At 46.1% G+C, this 15,339-nt stretch overlaps 2 pseudogenes across 1 annotated transcript; one reads left to right on the plus strand and one right to left on the minus strand.

Moving 5' to 3' along the window:
* The first annotated feature begins 340 nt into the window (after window positions 1-340).
* Window positions 341-7,836, plus strand: LOC123427335 (annotated as a pseudogene). Its single transcript, XR_006622389.1, has 9 exons — window positions 341-459; window positions 558-810; window positions 1,235-1,300; window positions 2,094-2,288; window positions 2,808-3,150; window positions 6,323-6,595; window positions 6,631-6,746; window positions 6,838-7,032; window positions 7,117-7,836. The product of XR_006622389.1 is annotated as an uncharacterized LOC123427335 (transcript).
* On the minus strand, window positions 3,902-5,498 carry LOC123429541 (annotated as a pseudogene).
* Window positions 7,837-15,339: the final 7,503 nt, after the last annotated feature.

Here is a 15,339-nt window from a genome sequence, read left to right on the forward strand (position 1 = left end):
CACGTGAAAGAGTACAGAAGATACACACAGGGCACTGTCTCGATCTCCAGTGCAGAACCATTTTTTAATAAGAAAACTTCACTGCGTCGGCGGCAGTGATCTTTGAGTGAACCAAGATTTGCTTAATCTCTCCCCACTGACAGTAGTTTTTCCTTTTCTGTTTGAGAAAAATGGTGGAAGTATGTGTCGGGAAGAAATCCGACTCTTTAGTCACAAGCGCGAACCGGCGGCCCAAAGAAACTTGCATCTCCAACGAGGCCCATCTTGTTCTGAAAATAAAAAGAAAAAAACCCAACCAGGCCCATCAGAGAAGCCATGTGAGAAGAAAGGGAAAGTGCACGATGCATCATCAATTCATCATCTTCTCCAAGCCTGCTGGCTCCAGAGCTCACACAGTCTTCGACAGAGGGGAAAGATCAAGATGGAGGCGGCGATCTCCACCAATCCGTCGAGCAAGAGGTTCGATCGCCCCGTCTCCCTCCCCTTTCCGCACGCCGCTCGCAGCGAATTTACTTACCGGGATTTCTGCGCGCGCCGCTGCTATGTTCGTGATTTAGGACCGCCCTGGTCACCGGAGGGAACAAAGGGGTCGGGCTGGAGACGTGCAGGCAGCTCGCGTCCAAGGGGCTCAGGGTCGTGCTGACGGCTAGGAACGAGGCCAGGGGGCTGGAGGCGGTCGAAGGCGTCAGGCGCTCCGGTGCTGGCGGCCAAGCCGATGTAGTCTTCCATCAGTTGGATGTCACCGATCCTGACAGCGTCACCCGGCTGGCGGATTTCGTCAGGGATCAGTTCGGCAAGCTCGATATCCTGGTACGTGTTAATGTGTACCTCTGCTTTGCGCTTTGAAGATCAAGACGTCGCGGATTTGGGGTCGGGCAAGTGGCCAGTGGGTATTCACACTGTTCCACTGAGAGCTCCTCAGACAGAAGTATGCATTTTATTCAGACTCTTAAGTGTTAGTTGAACTCAGCAAAATTACGTTGAATACAGTACATTTTTACTCAGCACATTGTTGCATTGAATAATTACAAAATGAATTTCAGAGTTCTGTTAAGAAGTATAGGTGCTGTAGATCTTCTTTTACCTGGCTTGTACGTACTAGTTAAAACTGAAAATTATGTTCTTACAGATCTTGTAACCTTGGCTTGTCTGTTCAGGTTATTAGAAGTGGCTTGTCTTGTTTTTTTTTTTTTTTAATTTGTCACCATGGTTGCATGATTTTTGTTATATGTAGATAAACAATGCAGGCATTTCAGGCGTTGATCGAGATCCAGTTCTGGTTGCGAAAGTTAAAGAACAGGTGAATGCAGCAAAACATTCTGATGTAGCGCGTGTTGATTTGCACTTTGTCACCAGTTAATTTATACATCTATTTCAGAATCAGGTTGAGTCAACAAAATAATAGTTGTTCTGGTATTTGTTTGTTCCTATCTGTCAACCGTGGCAGACATAAACGCCATCATTTCTTGTAACTAGTGGAGCATACTTTACTTTGAGAAAACACATCGCACCTGATGTTGTGGTACATGATGTACATAGAAGTTTCGATTGTAGAAATCATTCATCAACCATATAGTATCGACATAAATATCATTATCTTGTGACTACTGGAGCATAGTTTAGTTTGAGAAAACACACCATGCTGATGTTGCGATACAAGATGACAATAGAAGTTTACCTTGTAGAAAAGCATCCATCAAAGTTGACAATCCTAAAATTGTACTCCCTCCATCCCATAATCTAATACGTTTTTGTACATGAATATATTGTTTTTATTATGTTGTGCAAACAGAATTCCTCAGGTAATAACACCCAATTCTTTCCGTTTATTAATTTATTCCTAGAACACTTCTATTCCGAGATTATATCTGTACCGAACAGAGAAAATTTTATGTTGGTCGGCCTCACCTCACTTATAGTTAACTAAAATAACTTCTAGTTCAATTATTGATTCACTTCATATCCATTTAATTGGATTTTTTACCAAACAAATTAATCTTAGACGGGCATGGCTTACCAGACCCACCTGGCACCTAAGCACCTGCATTTCAACAAGATGTTGTATAACAATTAACCTGTCAATGCATGGATAGGTTGAAAGTATGGATGTAGACCAGAGAGTTCAATGGATGAAAGAAAATTCCAAGGAGACATATGAGGAAGCAAAAGAATGCATGAGAACAAACTACTATGGGGCAAAGCTTGTCACAGAGGCACTACTTCCTCTTCTTCAGTTGTCCTCCTCTGGGAGAATTGTCAATGTCTCATCAGGCTTTTCACTGCTAAGAGTAAGTATTTTTAACCATGTAGCAGGTCGTACAAGAGAAATTACCAGTTTCACAAATTAGATTTAACATTATCTGTGCCACAATATGTATTTCTGCTATAACTTTCTTTATCACTTCGTTTTGTTTTGAGCTTTCGAAACGTATCTATGCAGCCTTTGCAGAGTGTCTTCAAGGATATTGTCATAGCCTATTAAATAAGGGATAAGGCATTCCTCTTTGCGTACATGATCTTATTTCAGCTTAACTTGTTTTGTCAGATGCAATAAGCATGCAAATGCATATACTGTAGGAGAATGTCTACGTTATCAGTGTTTTAAGAAAAATCCTAGCTTTGTGTTCATTCAAAATAATTAAATAACATGACATAATTCTCATTTTATGGATTGTGTTATATGGAATTCTCTTTGTTCCAACACACATCCTTGATCCTCTTGATGTGTTCTTTTGTTATGTCAGAAAGCATATGTTCAGAAACTAGTTCCTTTTAGTGAATATAATAATTGCTGTTTTCCCGAACAGAACTTCAACAGTGAAGAACTTAAGAATGAGTTTAATGACGTCGACAATCTTACTGAGAAGAGGCTAGAAGAGCTCTTGGATTCATTCCTAGAAGATTTCAAGGCCAATTTGATAGAGGCACATGGGTGGCCGACCGGTGGCTCGTCAGCGTACAAGGTCGCCAAAGCTGCCCTCAATGCTTACACAAGGATTCTCGCCAAGAAGTACCCTAGGATGCGCATCAACTGTTTAACGCCTGGTTATGTGAAGAGCGACATGTCGATGCACATGGGAGTGTTGACGCCCGAGGAGGGCGCTAGCAATCCGGTGAAAGTCGCTCTCTTGCCCGACGATGGCCCGACGGGTGCTTATTTTGATAGGGATGGCGTGGCGTCGTTTGTGTGACTGTGTCGTACGTGTAATGGTTTGTTTGGTCCGGTTTTACTTTCAGAATATCAGGCACCTGTAACAGTAGTTGTCGGTAAACAGTGCAGTTTAACCTGTGCTGTGCCCCGTTTATTATGTTTGTATCCACTTGCTGCTTCATTTTAAGTTAATAAAATCCATCCTTTGTCGAAAAAATGGACATGCGTGTATGATTCATACTAGTAAATGTGTCCGTGCGTTGCTACGGATGACGATGTAATTAAACGAATCGAACAAATGATGAAGTTAAATGGATGAATTAGAATGCATAAATAGTATCATGAGGTGACACTAAGACATGCAAATTTTATTCAACGGGAGAAAAAAAACATTGCTCACCCCTAACCAATATATAAGTGTAGCTCAAGACCCATTTCCTAGGTCCACATTTTTCTATTTGAACACGAAAACCGTGTTGTCACTTATTATTATCCTCTTTTCGATCCTTGCCAATGGTGGCCACCGTGTTCACCTGAACATGGTGAGTCTCAAGGCGATGAAGTCGACCATGGCCATACACATGTCACTGAGTCACGCTAATGCAAGAAATAAAACTTTGAAAAACAATATCATCGAGCTAGAAGTGAGGCCCACCCTTCGCAGTTATCTCCTACTTGAATGGAATGTAGGTATCAAAGAGTCAGCTGTTGATTGTGATGAGAACCTTTCTTGAGTTAAAATGGGGAACATCATTTACCAGGTGATAAACCGGGTACAGATCCATAATGTTGAAAGTATGTTCTTAGTCGAAACCAAAGTGATGAAATGAACAAAAATACCTCATCCCTGTCAAAGTTATCTCCACTATGCGGATCAAAGAGCACATCTCCTGAGGCAAGTTCAAAGCATATGCATGCAAAGGACCACAGGTCGACAGATGTAGAATACTTGGAGCCCAGAAGGACCTCAGGACATCTGTATTGTCTTGTTTAGATATCACTTGTGAACTGCTTGTACGTCCAACATGCATTTCCCAAGTCAACCAGCTTGCAGCCTAGTTCAGCTTCCATCGCCATCCTATTCCTAGTTCCTTTGTTGCCCCGCATATGCCCTCCTCCTCTCTTCCTGTCCCCATTCTGGCTAGGACTGCCCTCATTTGCTGTAATCAGATCTCCCTTATCATCTAATTCGTCTATGTCGGCGAATGCCACTGCCCCATTGCCCTCTGAAGTTGAAGCAACTACATGTTTGGCTTTCTTCCGGATCTTCTTCTGTTGGTTCCTGGTGACGCCACTACTCGTTGATGGTCGAGCAGGAGCCCTTGGAGGTGGCTCGATGGCCCTTGCAGCAGGCGGCACCAGTGGCACACCTGACTTCCGGGGATCGTTTGAGGGGTTAATAGTGGACACGCGGAATATGTTTTCGGGCTTCAGGTCAGTGTGGATAATGGAAAGCTCGCGGTGGAGGTAGTCAAGGCCAATGAGCACATGCCGGCATATCTCCTTAACCATTGGAAGCGGAATGCCACGATAGTCCGTGTACTTTATTAGGATGGGCAAGTTATCACGAAGAAACTCAAACACCATGCAGTCATGGCTCCCATTGGGGCTTGTGTGCTTGAAGTGGTCAAGAAGCTTAACAACACAACAGAAGTCTTCAAGGTCACCGTCAGCAATCTGCCTCAAGATCTTTATCTCATCCATGGCAGCCACCGAGTAGTGTTGTGCGCTCTTCTGCACCTTCAGGGCCACATACCTCTGCACAGATAACCAAAAGATTCAGAAACGCTGGACACGAGCAGCCTGAGCCTCTAGGCAAGCGGCGTAAAACATCAAAATATCTCGTGCAGTGCGATAGAATTGACGGATAAAACAGTAATAATGAGAAATTGATTTAGCAGTTCTGCATATGATCTCTGGGACAAAAGAGCGAACAATTGGTGGGCAGGCAGACAGCTGCATCCAGATCAATATTTTTTCCTACATATCCTCGTCGCGAATCCTAGAGGCAGCGGGCTGATTTTAACAGGGGGTTTCATGACGAGGCGATGGGGTGGTGAGCACGTACGGAGTGGGTGGTGTCCCAGGCGAGCCAGGCGGTGGAGAAGTGGCCCAACCAAGCTTGGACTGGATGACGTAGGCGCCCTGCTTGAAGTTGTCCCCGGGGCGGACGACGTGGTAGCCGCTGCGGCCGTAGTTCTCTGTACCCTCGTCCTCAGAGGTGTAGACATTGTTGTCCACGTCCCCGTCCCTGTCGTCGGCGGCGGCCGCCTTCGCTTCCTCCTCCGCGCGGTGCCGGCTCTCCGCCTCCTCCGCCCAGCGGCTCGCCCGCCGGAGCCTCGGCCATCGCGCGGGGGAGGCCCGAATCTGGGGCGGTGGCGCGCGGGGACGGAGGTGAGCATTGAAGGAGTTGGGGCCGGCGGCGCACGGCGCCGTGGCAGGGGGTGGTGGCGCGCTGGCACTGGAGATGGGAGGTAAGGTCGTGAGTGGTATGGTGTTTTTTTTTTCTCCTGCACATACCGATTCAGCTTCACTTATCAATTGGATTGCTGGTTAATTTTAGAAAAAACCAAGAACTTTTTTAAAAATCGCCGCGGTGGGTTTTCCAACGAAAGCGATAACCTCTTTATTATTAGGTAAAGATTGGTGGATGAGGTCTATCGATCTTATGGGTATGTGTAGGGTCAAACAATGCAACAACACACACGCGATGACATATGGGTGTTGCTGGCAGTCAACAGGATGACCGTGACGTATGGGTGTTGCTGGCTGATGGACATGCTTGGCTTGTTAACAATTTTTTTTAGCTAACCATCGTTTTGATGTGTCAATGTTTCAATCAAACTTGCCAAAAGTTGATCCTTTTGAGAGGTTGCTAAATCATGCTCGATGCTTGTGCCGGACGAGGACGAGCACCACAAACGCGACCGAGATAGGACCGAAGCCGTTATAAGTATGTATCTTGCTCTCCTTCCTCCCATAACCATAACCGTCTCAGATTTATAGCTCTAGGATTTTTGGTCTCCGATTGTGAGGAGCGGCCCATCGCACGTGCTGCTGGAGCTCGTTGTGCACCCTCCTCCACTCATGGAAGGAGCCGTCCTCCCCACCCTGGCAAACACAAGGTTAGCCGCGATACAAGCTTACCAGTTCTTGCCTTTCAATTTGCAGGAATCTCATCGACTGCGGTTGCTAGGGTCTCCGTGGTCACCGGAGGGAACAAAGGGATCGGCTTCGAGGTGTGCCGGCAGCTGGCCAGCGGCGGCATCACGGTCGTCTTGACGGCCCGGGACGAGACGAGGGGCGGGGATGCCGTGGAGAGGCTCAACGCGCTGGGGCTCTCCCAGGTCGTCTTCCATCGGCTGGAGATCACGGAAGCTTCGAGCGCTGCTGCACTGGCTGGTTTTCTCAAGACCCGCTTTGGCAAGCTAGACATTCTGGCAAGTTTTTTCGTTTCGTTCTAGTAGCTGCATCCAAAGGTTTGGAACACCGGTGATGGATGGATGGATGGATGTGCTCGGTTTATTTGCAGGTGAATAATGCCGCAGTTGGTGGGGTTGAGTACGGCCAAGAGCTCGACGCCAACGAGGAAAAGGTGAGGTCACGTTTTCTTCTTCTGCTGAAATTGGTCGGGCACACCAAACTGAACAAGTTTATGTGCCGGCCGATACATCATACTGCAACAGTTCGATGGCCTGGATTTCCACCAGAGAGTTGAATGGATGCTGAAGAACGCCCGGGAGCCCATCGACAGTGCGAAGAACAGCGTGCAGACCAACTACTACGGCACGAAGCGTGTAACCGAGGCCCTGCTCCCTCTGCTGCGATCTTCCCCCGATGGAAGAATAGTGAACGTCTCCTCCAGTTATGGACTGCTAAGAGTAAGCAAAGCTCTTCTTTTTTCACTGATCACTGATAGATAGCCCAGTGCCATATGTGAGAGATGTCTGTCACTGTATATGCAGCATATCGGCAGCGAGGAGGTGCGGCAGGAGCTCAACGACGTCGATGGCCTGACAGAGGAGAGGCTGGACGAGCTGCTGGAGAAGTTCATGGAAGACTTCGAGTCCGGCGCGCTGGAGCCGCACGGGTGGCCCGGGAAGTTCTCCGCGTACAAGGTGGCCAAGGCCGCCATGAACGCCTACTCGAGGATCCTGGCGAGGAGGCACCCCGAGCTGCGCGTCAACTGCGCGCACCCAGGCTTCGTCAAGACCGACATGAGCATGGGGTCCGGGGTCCTGACGCCGGAGGAGGGCGCACGCAGCTTGGTGAAGGTGGCGCTGCTGCCTGACGGCGGGCCGACCGGCGCGTACTTCGCGCAGGGCGAGGAGGCGCCGTTCGTGTGAGATAGCCGCGGTACGTGCGTGCCTGCGTGTGTGTTGCGCGCAAAAATGCTACAAGTACGGACGTTTACAGGCTAATTACGGGCTCCTTCCATCTAATTAAACCAGACCCCCCTGATTTCAGGTGGGTGGGACCCAAACCTACCCCTTAGTCCAATCACTGTTTGACACATTGAGTCCACCCCCGTATTATCCTGTACAGTTTCGTCGATGTAGCATTGCTGGTGTTGCGCGGCTCGGTGCGGTACGGGTACTATCAGGTTTACGGTGTTACATGCTAGCTTCAAATTGCGAATAACGGAAAATATATACGGACATGATCAAGTGCGAACGTCAGTTTTTTGGGCTTCGAGTTTGAACGGTCTTGTTACCGCTGGATCCAGCGCATGCATCTTGGCGCACGGCAGCACGCGACCCGCGCATTACCGCAAGGGACTCAGTTCAGGGTCCATGTTGAAGACGCCCGAATGATTTTTTTGCCCGTGCCATAACATAACTACCTATTCAACTAGGCAATGATCTGCGCCGGTGCGCCGGCCGCACAATTCGGTCGGACGCTTGCCCAGCCTGAGATCCATTTGCCTAAGGCCGTTAGATCACACCCTTCTATCGCCTCCTTCCTCACACGCACGAACGCCAACGCTATTGTTAACGATCACCAGTCGATATCCTCATCGCCGCCCGATCACCGCCCTTGCCCTCGGTCGCCGATCGTCGCCCTCGCCCCCGGTCGCTGTCCTCGTCACCATCGGTCGACGTCCTCGGTCGCCGTCCTCGTTGCCACCGATCGCCGCTTGAACCTTTTCCTCCCGCCGGTTGAACCTTTCCCTTTCCACTGCCGCTTGAAGTTTTTTCCGCCATTGAAGTTTTTTTCTCATCATGGAATTTTTCTTTTCATGTCACTTTGAAGCTTTTCCTCTAGTCGGATGAAGCTTTTCCACAAATGGTTAAAGCATTTTCTCCCTGGGTGAAAGCTAGACACGGGTTCCACCAAAAAAGCGATGCCGATGTAGCAAAAAAGATGCCGGATGTAGCAAATTTTGCTGGTCCAACAAAAACGACTCCGATGGAACCATTTTTTTGTATTACTTCTAGCGAAACACTACGCTGGTTCCAGCAAATCTCGAAGCCAGTTCCAGCAAATGTCATGGATGGTTGCAGCAAAAAACGATGCCGGTTGTAGCAATATTTTTATCGCCTCCAACAAAAAAAGCTTACCGCTTCTGTGTGCCTAGGGACGAATCTAGGGGGGGGGACCAGGGGGCTAGACCCCCCTAACAAATTGTTTTTTCTACTATGATAAACAAAAAAATTCATTTCATATGAACTTTGGCTTCTTCATAAACAAACTTGCCCCCTTATACTTGCATACTGGCTTCGTCTCTGCGTCTTCCGACGCCATTGTAGCCAAAATGTTGATCCGATGTACATTTCGTAGTGCTTGTAGAAAAAACAAAATAAACGTCACGCCAGGCGCCGTGTACGATGGTAACAAACCCTGTAACCGATGGTAGCAAAAGACATCTTGGTTTGCAGCAAAAAAACGTTTTTCGCCCGTCATCAAGGTTGCATCATCCTCACAAATTATGTCACAAGAAAAGCTTGTCGCCGGTAGTAGCAAATGAAAACACTGGTAGTAGCAAGACAAAACACTCGTTGCAGCAAATAAAAATCAGCGACAAAATCATGTGGTTGGTTCCAACAAAAAAATGTCAGTTGTAACATCCCTCGGCTTTAAAATCATGTGGTTGGTTCCAACAAAATCATGTGGACGGTTCGTGGGACGGTTCGCGGGGCGAATCGAGGGACGTGAGGACATTCCACTACATCAACCGCGTTTCTTAACGCTTCCTGCTATGCGATCTACAAGGGTACGTAGATCGGAAATCCCCTCTCGTAGATGGACATCACCATGATAGGTCTTCGTGCGTGTAGGAATTTTTTTGTTTCCCATGCGACGTTCCCCAACAGTGGCATCATGAGCTAGGTTCATGCGTAGATGTTATCTCGAGTAGAACACAAAAGTTTTCGTGGGCGATGATGTGCGATTTGCTGCCCTCCTTAGTCTTTTCTTGATTCCGCGGTATTGTTGGATCGAAGCGGCTCGGACCGACATTACTCGTACGCTTACGAGAGACTGGTTTCATCGCTACGAGCAACCCCATTCCTCAAAGATGACTGACGAGTGTCGGTTTCTCCAACTTTAGTTGAATCGGATTTGACCGAGGAGGTCCTTGGAGAGAGGTTAAATAGCAATTCATACATCTCCGTTGTGGTGTTTGCGTAAGTAAGATGCGATCCTACTAGATACCCATGGCAACCACGTAAAACATGCAACAACAATTAGAGGACGTCTAACTTGTTTTTGCAGGGTATGCTTGTGATGTGATATGGCCAACGACATGATGTGATATATTGGATGTATGAGATGATCATGTTGTAATAGTTAATATCGACTTGCACGTCGATGGTACGGCAACCGGCAGGAGCCGTAGGATTGTCTTTAAACTAACGTTTGTGCTTGCAGATGCGTTTACTATATTGCTAGGACGTAGCTTTAGTAGTAATAGCATGAGTAGCACGACAACCCCGATTGCGACACGTTGATGGAGATCATGATGATGGAGATCATGGTGTGATGCCGGTGACAAGAAGATCGTGCCGGTGCTTTGGTGATGGAGATCAAGAAGCACATGATGATGGCCATATCATGTCACTTATGAATTGCATGTGATGTTAATCCTTTATGCACCTTATCTTGCCTAGAACGACGGTAGCATTATGAGGTGATCTCTCACTAAAATTTCAAGACGAAATTGTGTTCTCCCCGACTGTGCACCGTTGCGACAGTTCGTTGTTTCGAGACACGACGTGATGATCGGGTGTGATAGACTCAACGTTCACATGCAACGGGTGCAAAATAGTTGCACACGCGGAACGCTCGGGTTAAACTTGACGAGCCTAGCATGTATAGACATGGCCTCGGAACACAAGAGACCGAAAGGTCGAGCATGAATCGTATAGTTGATATGATTAGCATAGAGTGTTGGGGAACGTCGCATGGGAAACAAAAACTTTCCTACGCGCACGAAGACCTATCATGGTTATGTCCATCTACGAGAGGGGATGTGTGATCTACATACCCTTGTAGACAGTACAGCAGAAGCGTTAGTGAACGCGGTTGATGTAGTGGAACGTCTTCACGTCCCTCGATCCGCCCCGCGAACTATCCCGCGAACAGTCCCACGATCTAGTGCCGAACGGACGGCACCTCCGCGTTCAGCACACGTACAGCTCAACGATGATCTCGGCCTTCTTGATCCAGCAAGAGAGACGAAGAGGTAGAAGAGTTCTCCGGCAGCGTGACGGCGCTCCGGAGGTTGGTGATGATCTTGTCTCAGCAGGGCTCCGCCCGAGCTCCGCAGAAACGCGATCTAGAGGTGAAACCGTGGAGATATGTGGTCGGGCTGCCGTGGCAAAAGTTGTCTCAAATCAGACCTAAAACCCCACTATATATAGGAGGAGGAGGGGGGAGACTTGCCTTGGGGTCCAAGGACTCCCAAGGGAGTCGGCCGAGCCAAGGGGGAAGGTCTCCCCCTCCCAAACTGAAATCTACTTGGTTTGGAAGGTGGAGTCCTTCTTCCCTTTCCCACCTCCTTCTTTTTTTCCCTTTCCTCTTTGATTTTCTTTCCTATGCGCATAGGCCTCTCTTGGGCTGTCTCACCAGCCCACTAAGGGCTGGTGCGGCACCCCAAACACCCATGGGCTTCCCCGGGGTGGGTGGGCCCCCCCGGTGAACTCCCGGAACCCATTCGTCATTCCCGGTAACTCCGAAAACCTTCCGGTAATCAAATGAGGTCATCCTATATATCAATCTTCATTTCCGTACCATTCCGGAAACCCTCGTGACGTCCGTGATCTCATCCGGGACTCCGAACAACATTCGGTAACCAACCATATAACTCAAATACGCATAAAACAACGTCGAACCTTAAGTGTGCAGACCCTGCGGGTTCGAGAACTATGTAGACATGACCCGAGAGACTCCTCGGTCAATATCCAATAGCGGGACCTGGATGCCCATATTGGATCCTACATATTCTACGAAGATCTTATCATTTGAACCTCAGTGCCAAGGATTCATATAATCCCGTATGTCATTCCCTTTGTCCTTCGGTATGTTACTTGCCCGAGATTCGATCGTCAGTATCCGCATACCTATTTCAATCTCGTTTACCGGCAAGTCTCTTTACTCGTTCCGTAATACAAGATCCCGCAACTTACACTAAGTCACATTGCTTGCAAGGCTTGTGTGTGATGTTGTATTACCGAGTGGGCCCCGAGATACCTCTCCGTCACACGGAGTGACAAATCCCAGTCTCGATCCATACTAACTCAACGAACACCTTCAGAGATACCTGTAGAGCATCTTTATAGTCACCCAGTTACGTTGCGACGTTTGATACACAAAAATCATTCCTCCGGTGTCCGTGAGCTATATGATCTCATGGTCATAGGAACAAATACTTGACACGCAGAAAACAGTAGCAACAAAATGACACGATCAACATGCTACGTCTATTAGTTTGGGTCTAGTCCATCACATGATTCTCCTAATGATGTGATCCCGTTATCAAGTGACAACACTTGCCTATGGCCAGGAAACCTTGACCATCTTTGATCAACGAGCTAGTAAACTAGAGGCTTACTAGGGACAGTGTTTTGTCTATGTATCCACACAAGTATTGTGTTTCCAATCAATACAATTATAGCATGGATAATAAACGATTATCATGAACTAAGAAATATAATAATAACTAATTTATTATTGCCTCTAGGGCATATTTCCAATAGTCTCCCACTTGCACTAGAGTCAATAATCTAGTTCACATCACCATGTGATTCCAACGAATCCAACACCCATATAGTTATGGGGTCTGATCACGTTTTGCTCGTGAGAGAGGTTTTAGTCAACGGTTCTGAAACTTTCAGATCCGTGCGTTCTTTACAAATCTTTATGTCATCTTATAGATGCTGCTACTACGTGCTATTCGGAAATGCTCCAAATATATATACTCTACTATACGAATCCGTTTCACTACTCATAGTTATTCGAATTAGTGTCAAAGCTTGCATCGACGTAACCCTTTACGACGAACTCTTTAACCACCTCCATAATCGAGAAAAATTCCTTAGTCCATTAGTTACTAAGGATAAATTTTTGACCGCTGCTAGTGATTCAATCATGGATCACTCTCTGTACCTCTCAACAGATTTTGAGTCAAGGCACACATCAGGTGCAGTACACAGCATGGCATACTTTAGATTCTACGGCTAAGGCATAGAAGACGACCTTCGTCTATTCTCTTTATTCTGCCGTGGTCGGGTTTTGAGTCTTACTCAAATTCACACCTCACAACGCAACCAAGAACTCCTTCTTTGCTGATCTATTTTGAACTCTTTCAAAAACTTGTCAAGGCATGCATCTTGTTGAAACTTCTATTAGGCGCTTTTGATCTATCTCCATAGATCTTAGATGCTCAACGTTCAAGTAGCGTAATCCAGGTACTCCTTTGAAAACTTCTTTCAAACAACCTTGTACGCTTTACATAAATTCTACATTACTTCTGATCCACAATATGTCAACCACATATACCTATCAGAAATTCTATAGTGCTCCCACTCACTTCTTTGGAAATACAAGTTTCTCATAAACCTTGTACAAACCCAAAATCTTTGATCATCTCATCAAAGTGTATATGCCAACTCCGAGATGCTTGCACCAGTCCATTGAAGGATCACTGGAGCTTGCATACTTGCTAGTATCTTTAGGATCGACAAAACCTTCTGGTTGTATCACATACAATGTTTGCTCAAAGAAACCGTTGAGAAAACAATGTTTTGACATCCTATGTGCAATATTTCATAAATAATGCATCAACAACTAACATAATTTTAACAGACCTTTAGCATCGCTACGAGTGAGAAAGACTCATCATAGTCAACAGTTTGATCTTGCCGGAAACATCTTTGCGACAAGTCGAGCTTTTCTTAATAGTGACTTATCACCATCATCGTATGTATTTCTTTTAAAGACCCATCTTTACTCAATAGTCCTCTGACCATCAAGTAGTTCTTCCAAAGTCTACACTTTGTTTTCATACATGGATCCTCTCTCGGATTTCATGGCTTCCAGCCATTTGTCGGAATCTGGGCCCACCATCGCTTTCTCCATAACTCGTAGGTTCACTGTTGCTCAACAACATGACCTCCAAGACAGGGTTACCGTACCACTCTGTAGTAGTATGCGACCTTGTCAACCTACGAGGCTTGTAGTAACTTGATCTGATGCTCGATGATCACCATCATCAGCTTCCACTTCAATTGGTGTAGGCGCCACAGGAACAACTTCCTGCGCCCTGCTACACACTGGTTGAAGTGATGGTTCAATAACCTCATCAAGTTCTACTACCCTCCCACTCAATTCTTTCGAGAGAAACCTTTCCTCGAGAAAGGATCCGTTTCTAGAAACAAACACTTTGTTTTCGGATCTGAGATAGGAGATGTACCCAACTGTTTTGGATATCCTATGAAGATGCATTTATCCGCTTTGGGTTCGAGCTTATCAGACTGAAACTTTTTCACATAAGTGTCGAAACCACAAACTTTCAAGAAACGACAGTTTAGATTTCTCTAAACCTCAGTCTATACTGTGTCATCTCAACGGAAATACGCGGTGCCCTATTTAAAGTGAATGCGGTTGTCTTTTAATGCATAACCCATAAACGATAGTGGTAATTCGAGAAGAGACATCATAGCAGGCACCATACAATATAGTGTGTGGCTATGACGTTCAGACACATCATCACACTATGATGTTCCAGGTGGCATGAACTGCGAAACAATTTCCACATTGTCTTAACTGCGTACCAAAACTCGTAACTCAGATATTCATTTCTATGATCATATCGTAGACAGTTTATCCTCTTGTTACAACGAACTTCACTCTGAAACAGAATTGAATATTTCAGACTTTGTGATTCATTAAGTAAATACTCTTGTATCTACTCAAATCGTCAGTGAAGTAGGAACATAATGATATCCACTGCGTGCCTCAGCACCCATTGGACTGCATACATCAAAATGTATCACTTCCAACAAGTTACTATCTTATTTCATCTCAATGAAAACAAGGCCTTGCTCATGTGGTATGATTTGCATGTCACTAGTGATTCGAAATCAGGTGAGTACAAAGATCCATCAGCATGGAGCCTCTTCATGCAATTTATACTAACATGACTCAAGCGGCAGTGCCACAAGTAAGTGGTACTATCATCATTAACTCGTATCTTTTGGCACCAATATTATGAACATGTGTAACACTACGATCGAGATTCAATAAACCATTGAAGGTGATTATTCAAGAAAATAGAGTAACCATTATTCTCTTTAAATGAATAATTGTATTGCAATAAACACGATCCAATCATGTTCATGCTTAACGCAAGCACCAAATAACAATTATTTAGGTTTAACACCAATCCCGATGGTAGAGGGAGCGTGCGACGTTTGATCATATCAACCTTGGAAACACTTCCAACACGTATCGTCACCTCGCCTTTAGCTAGTCTCCGTTTATGCCGTAGCTTTCATTTCGTGTTACTAATCACTTAGAAACCGAACCGGTATCCAATACCCTTATGCTACTAGGAGTACTAGTAAAGTACACATCAACATCATGTATATCTAATATACTTCTCTTGACTTTTGCCAGCCTTCTTATCTACCAAGTATCTAGAGTTGCTCCGCCTCAGTGACTGTTCCCCTCATTATAGAAGCACTTAG

This window comes from Hordeum vulgare, chromosome 2H (genome assembly GCF_904849725.1).
Source record: "Hordeum vulgare subsp. vulgare chromosome 2H, MorexV3_pseudomolecules_assembly, whole genome shotgun sequence".
Classification (NCBI taxonomy): domain Eukaryota; kingdom Viridiplantae; phylum Streptophyta; class Magnoliopsida; order Poales; family Poaceae; genus Hordeum; species Hordeum vulgare.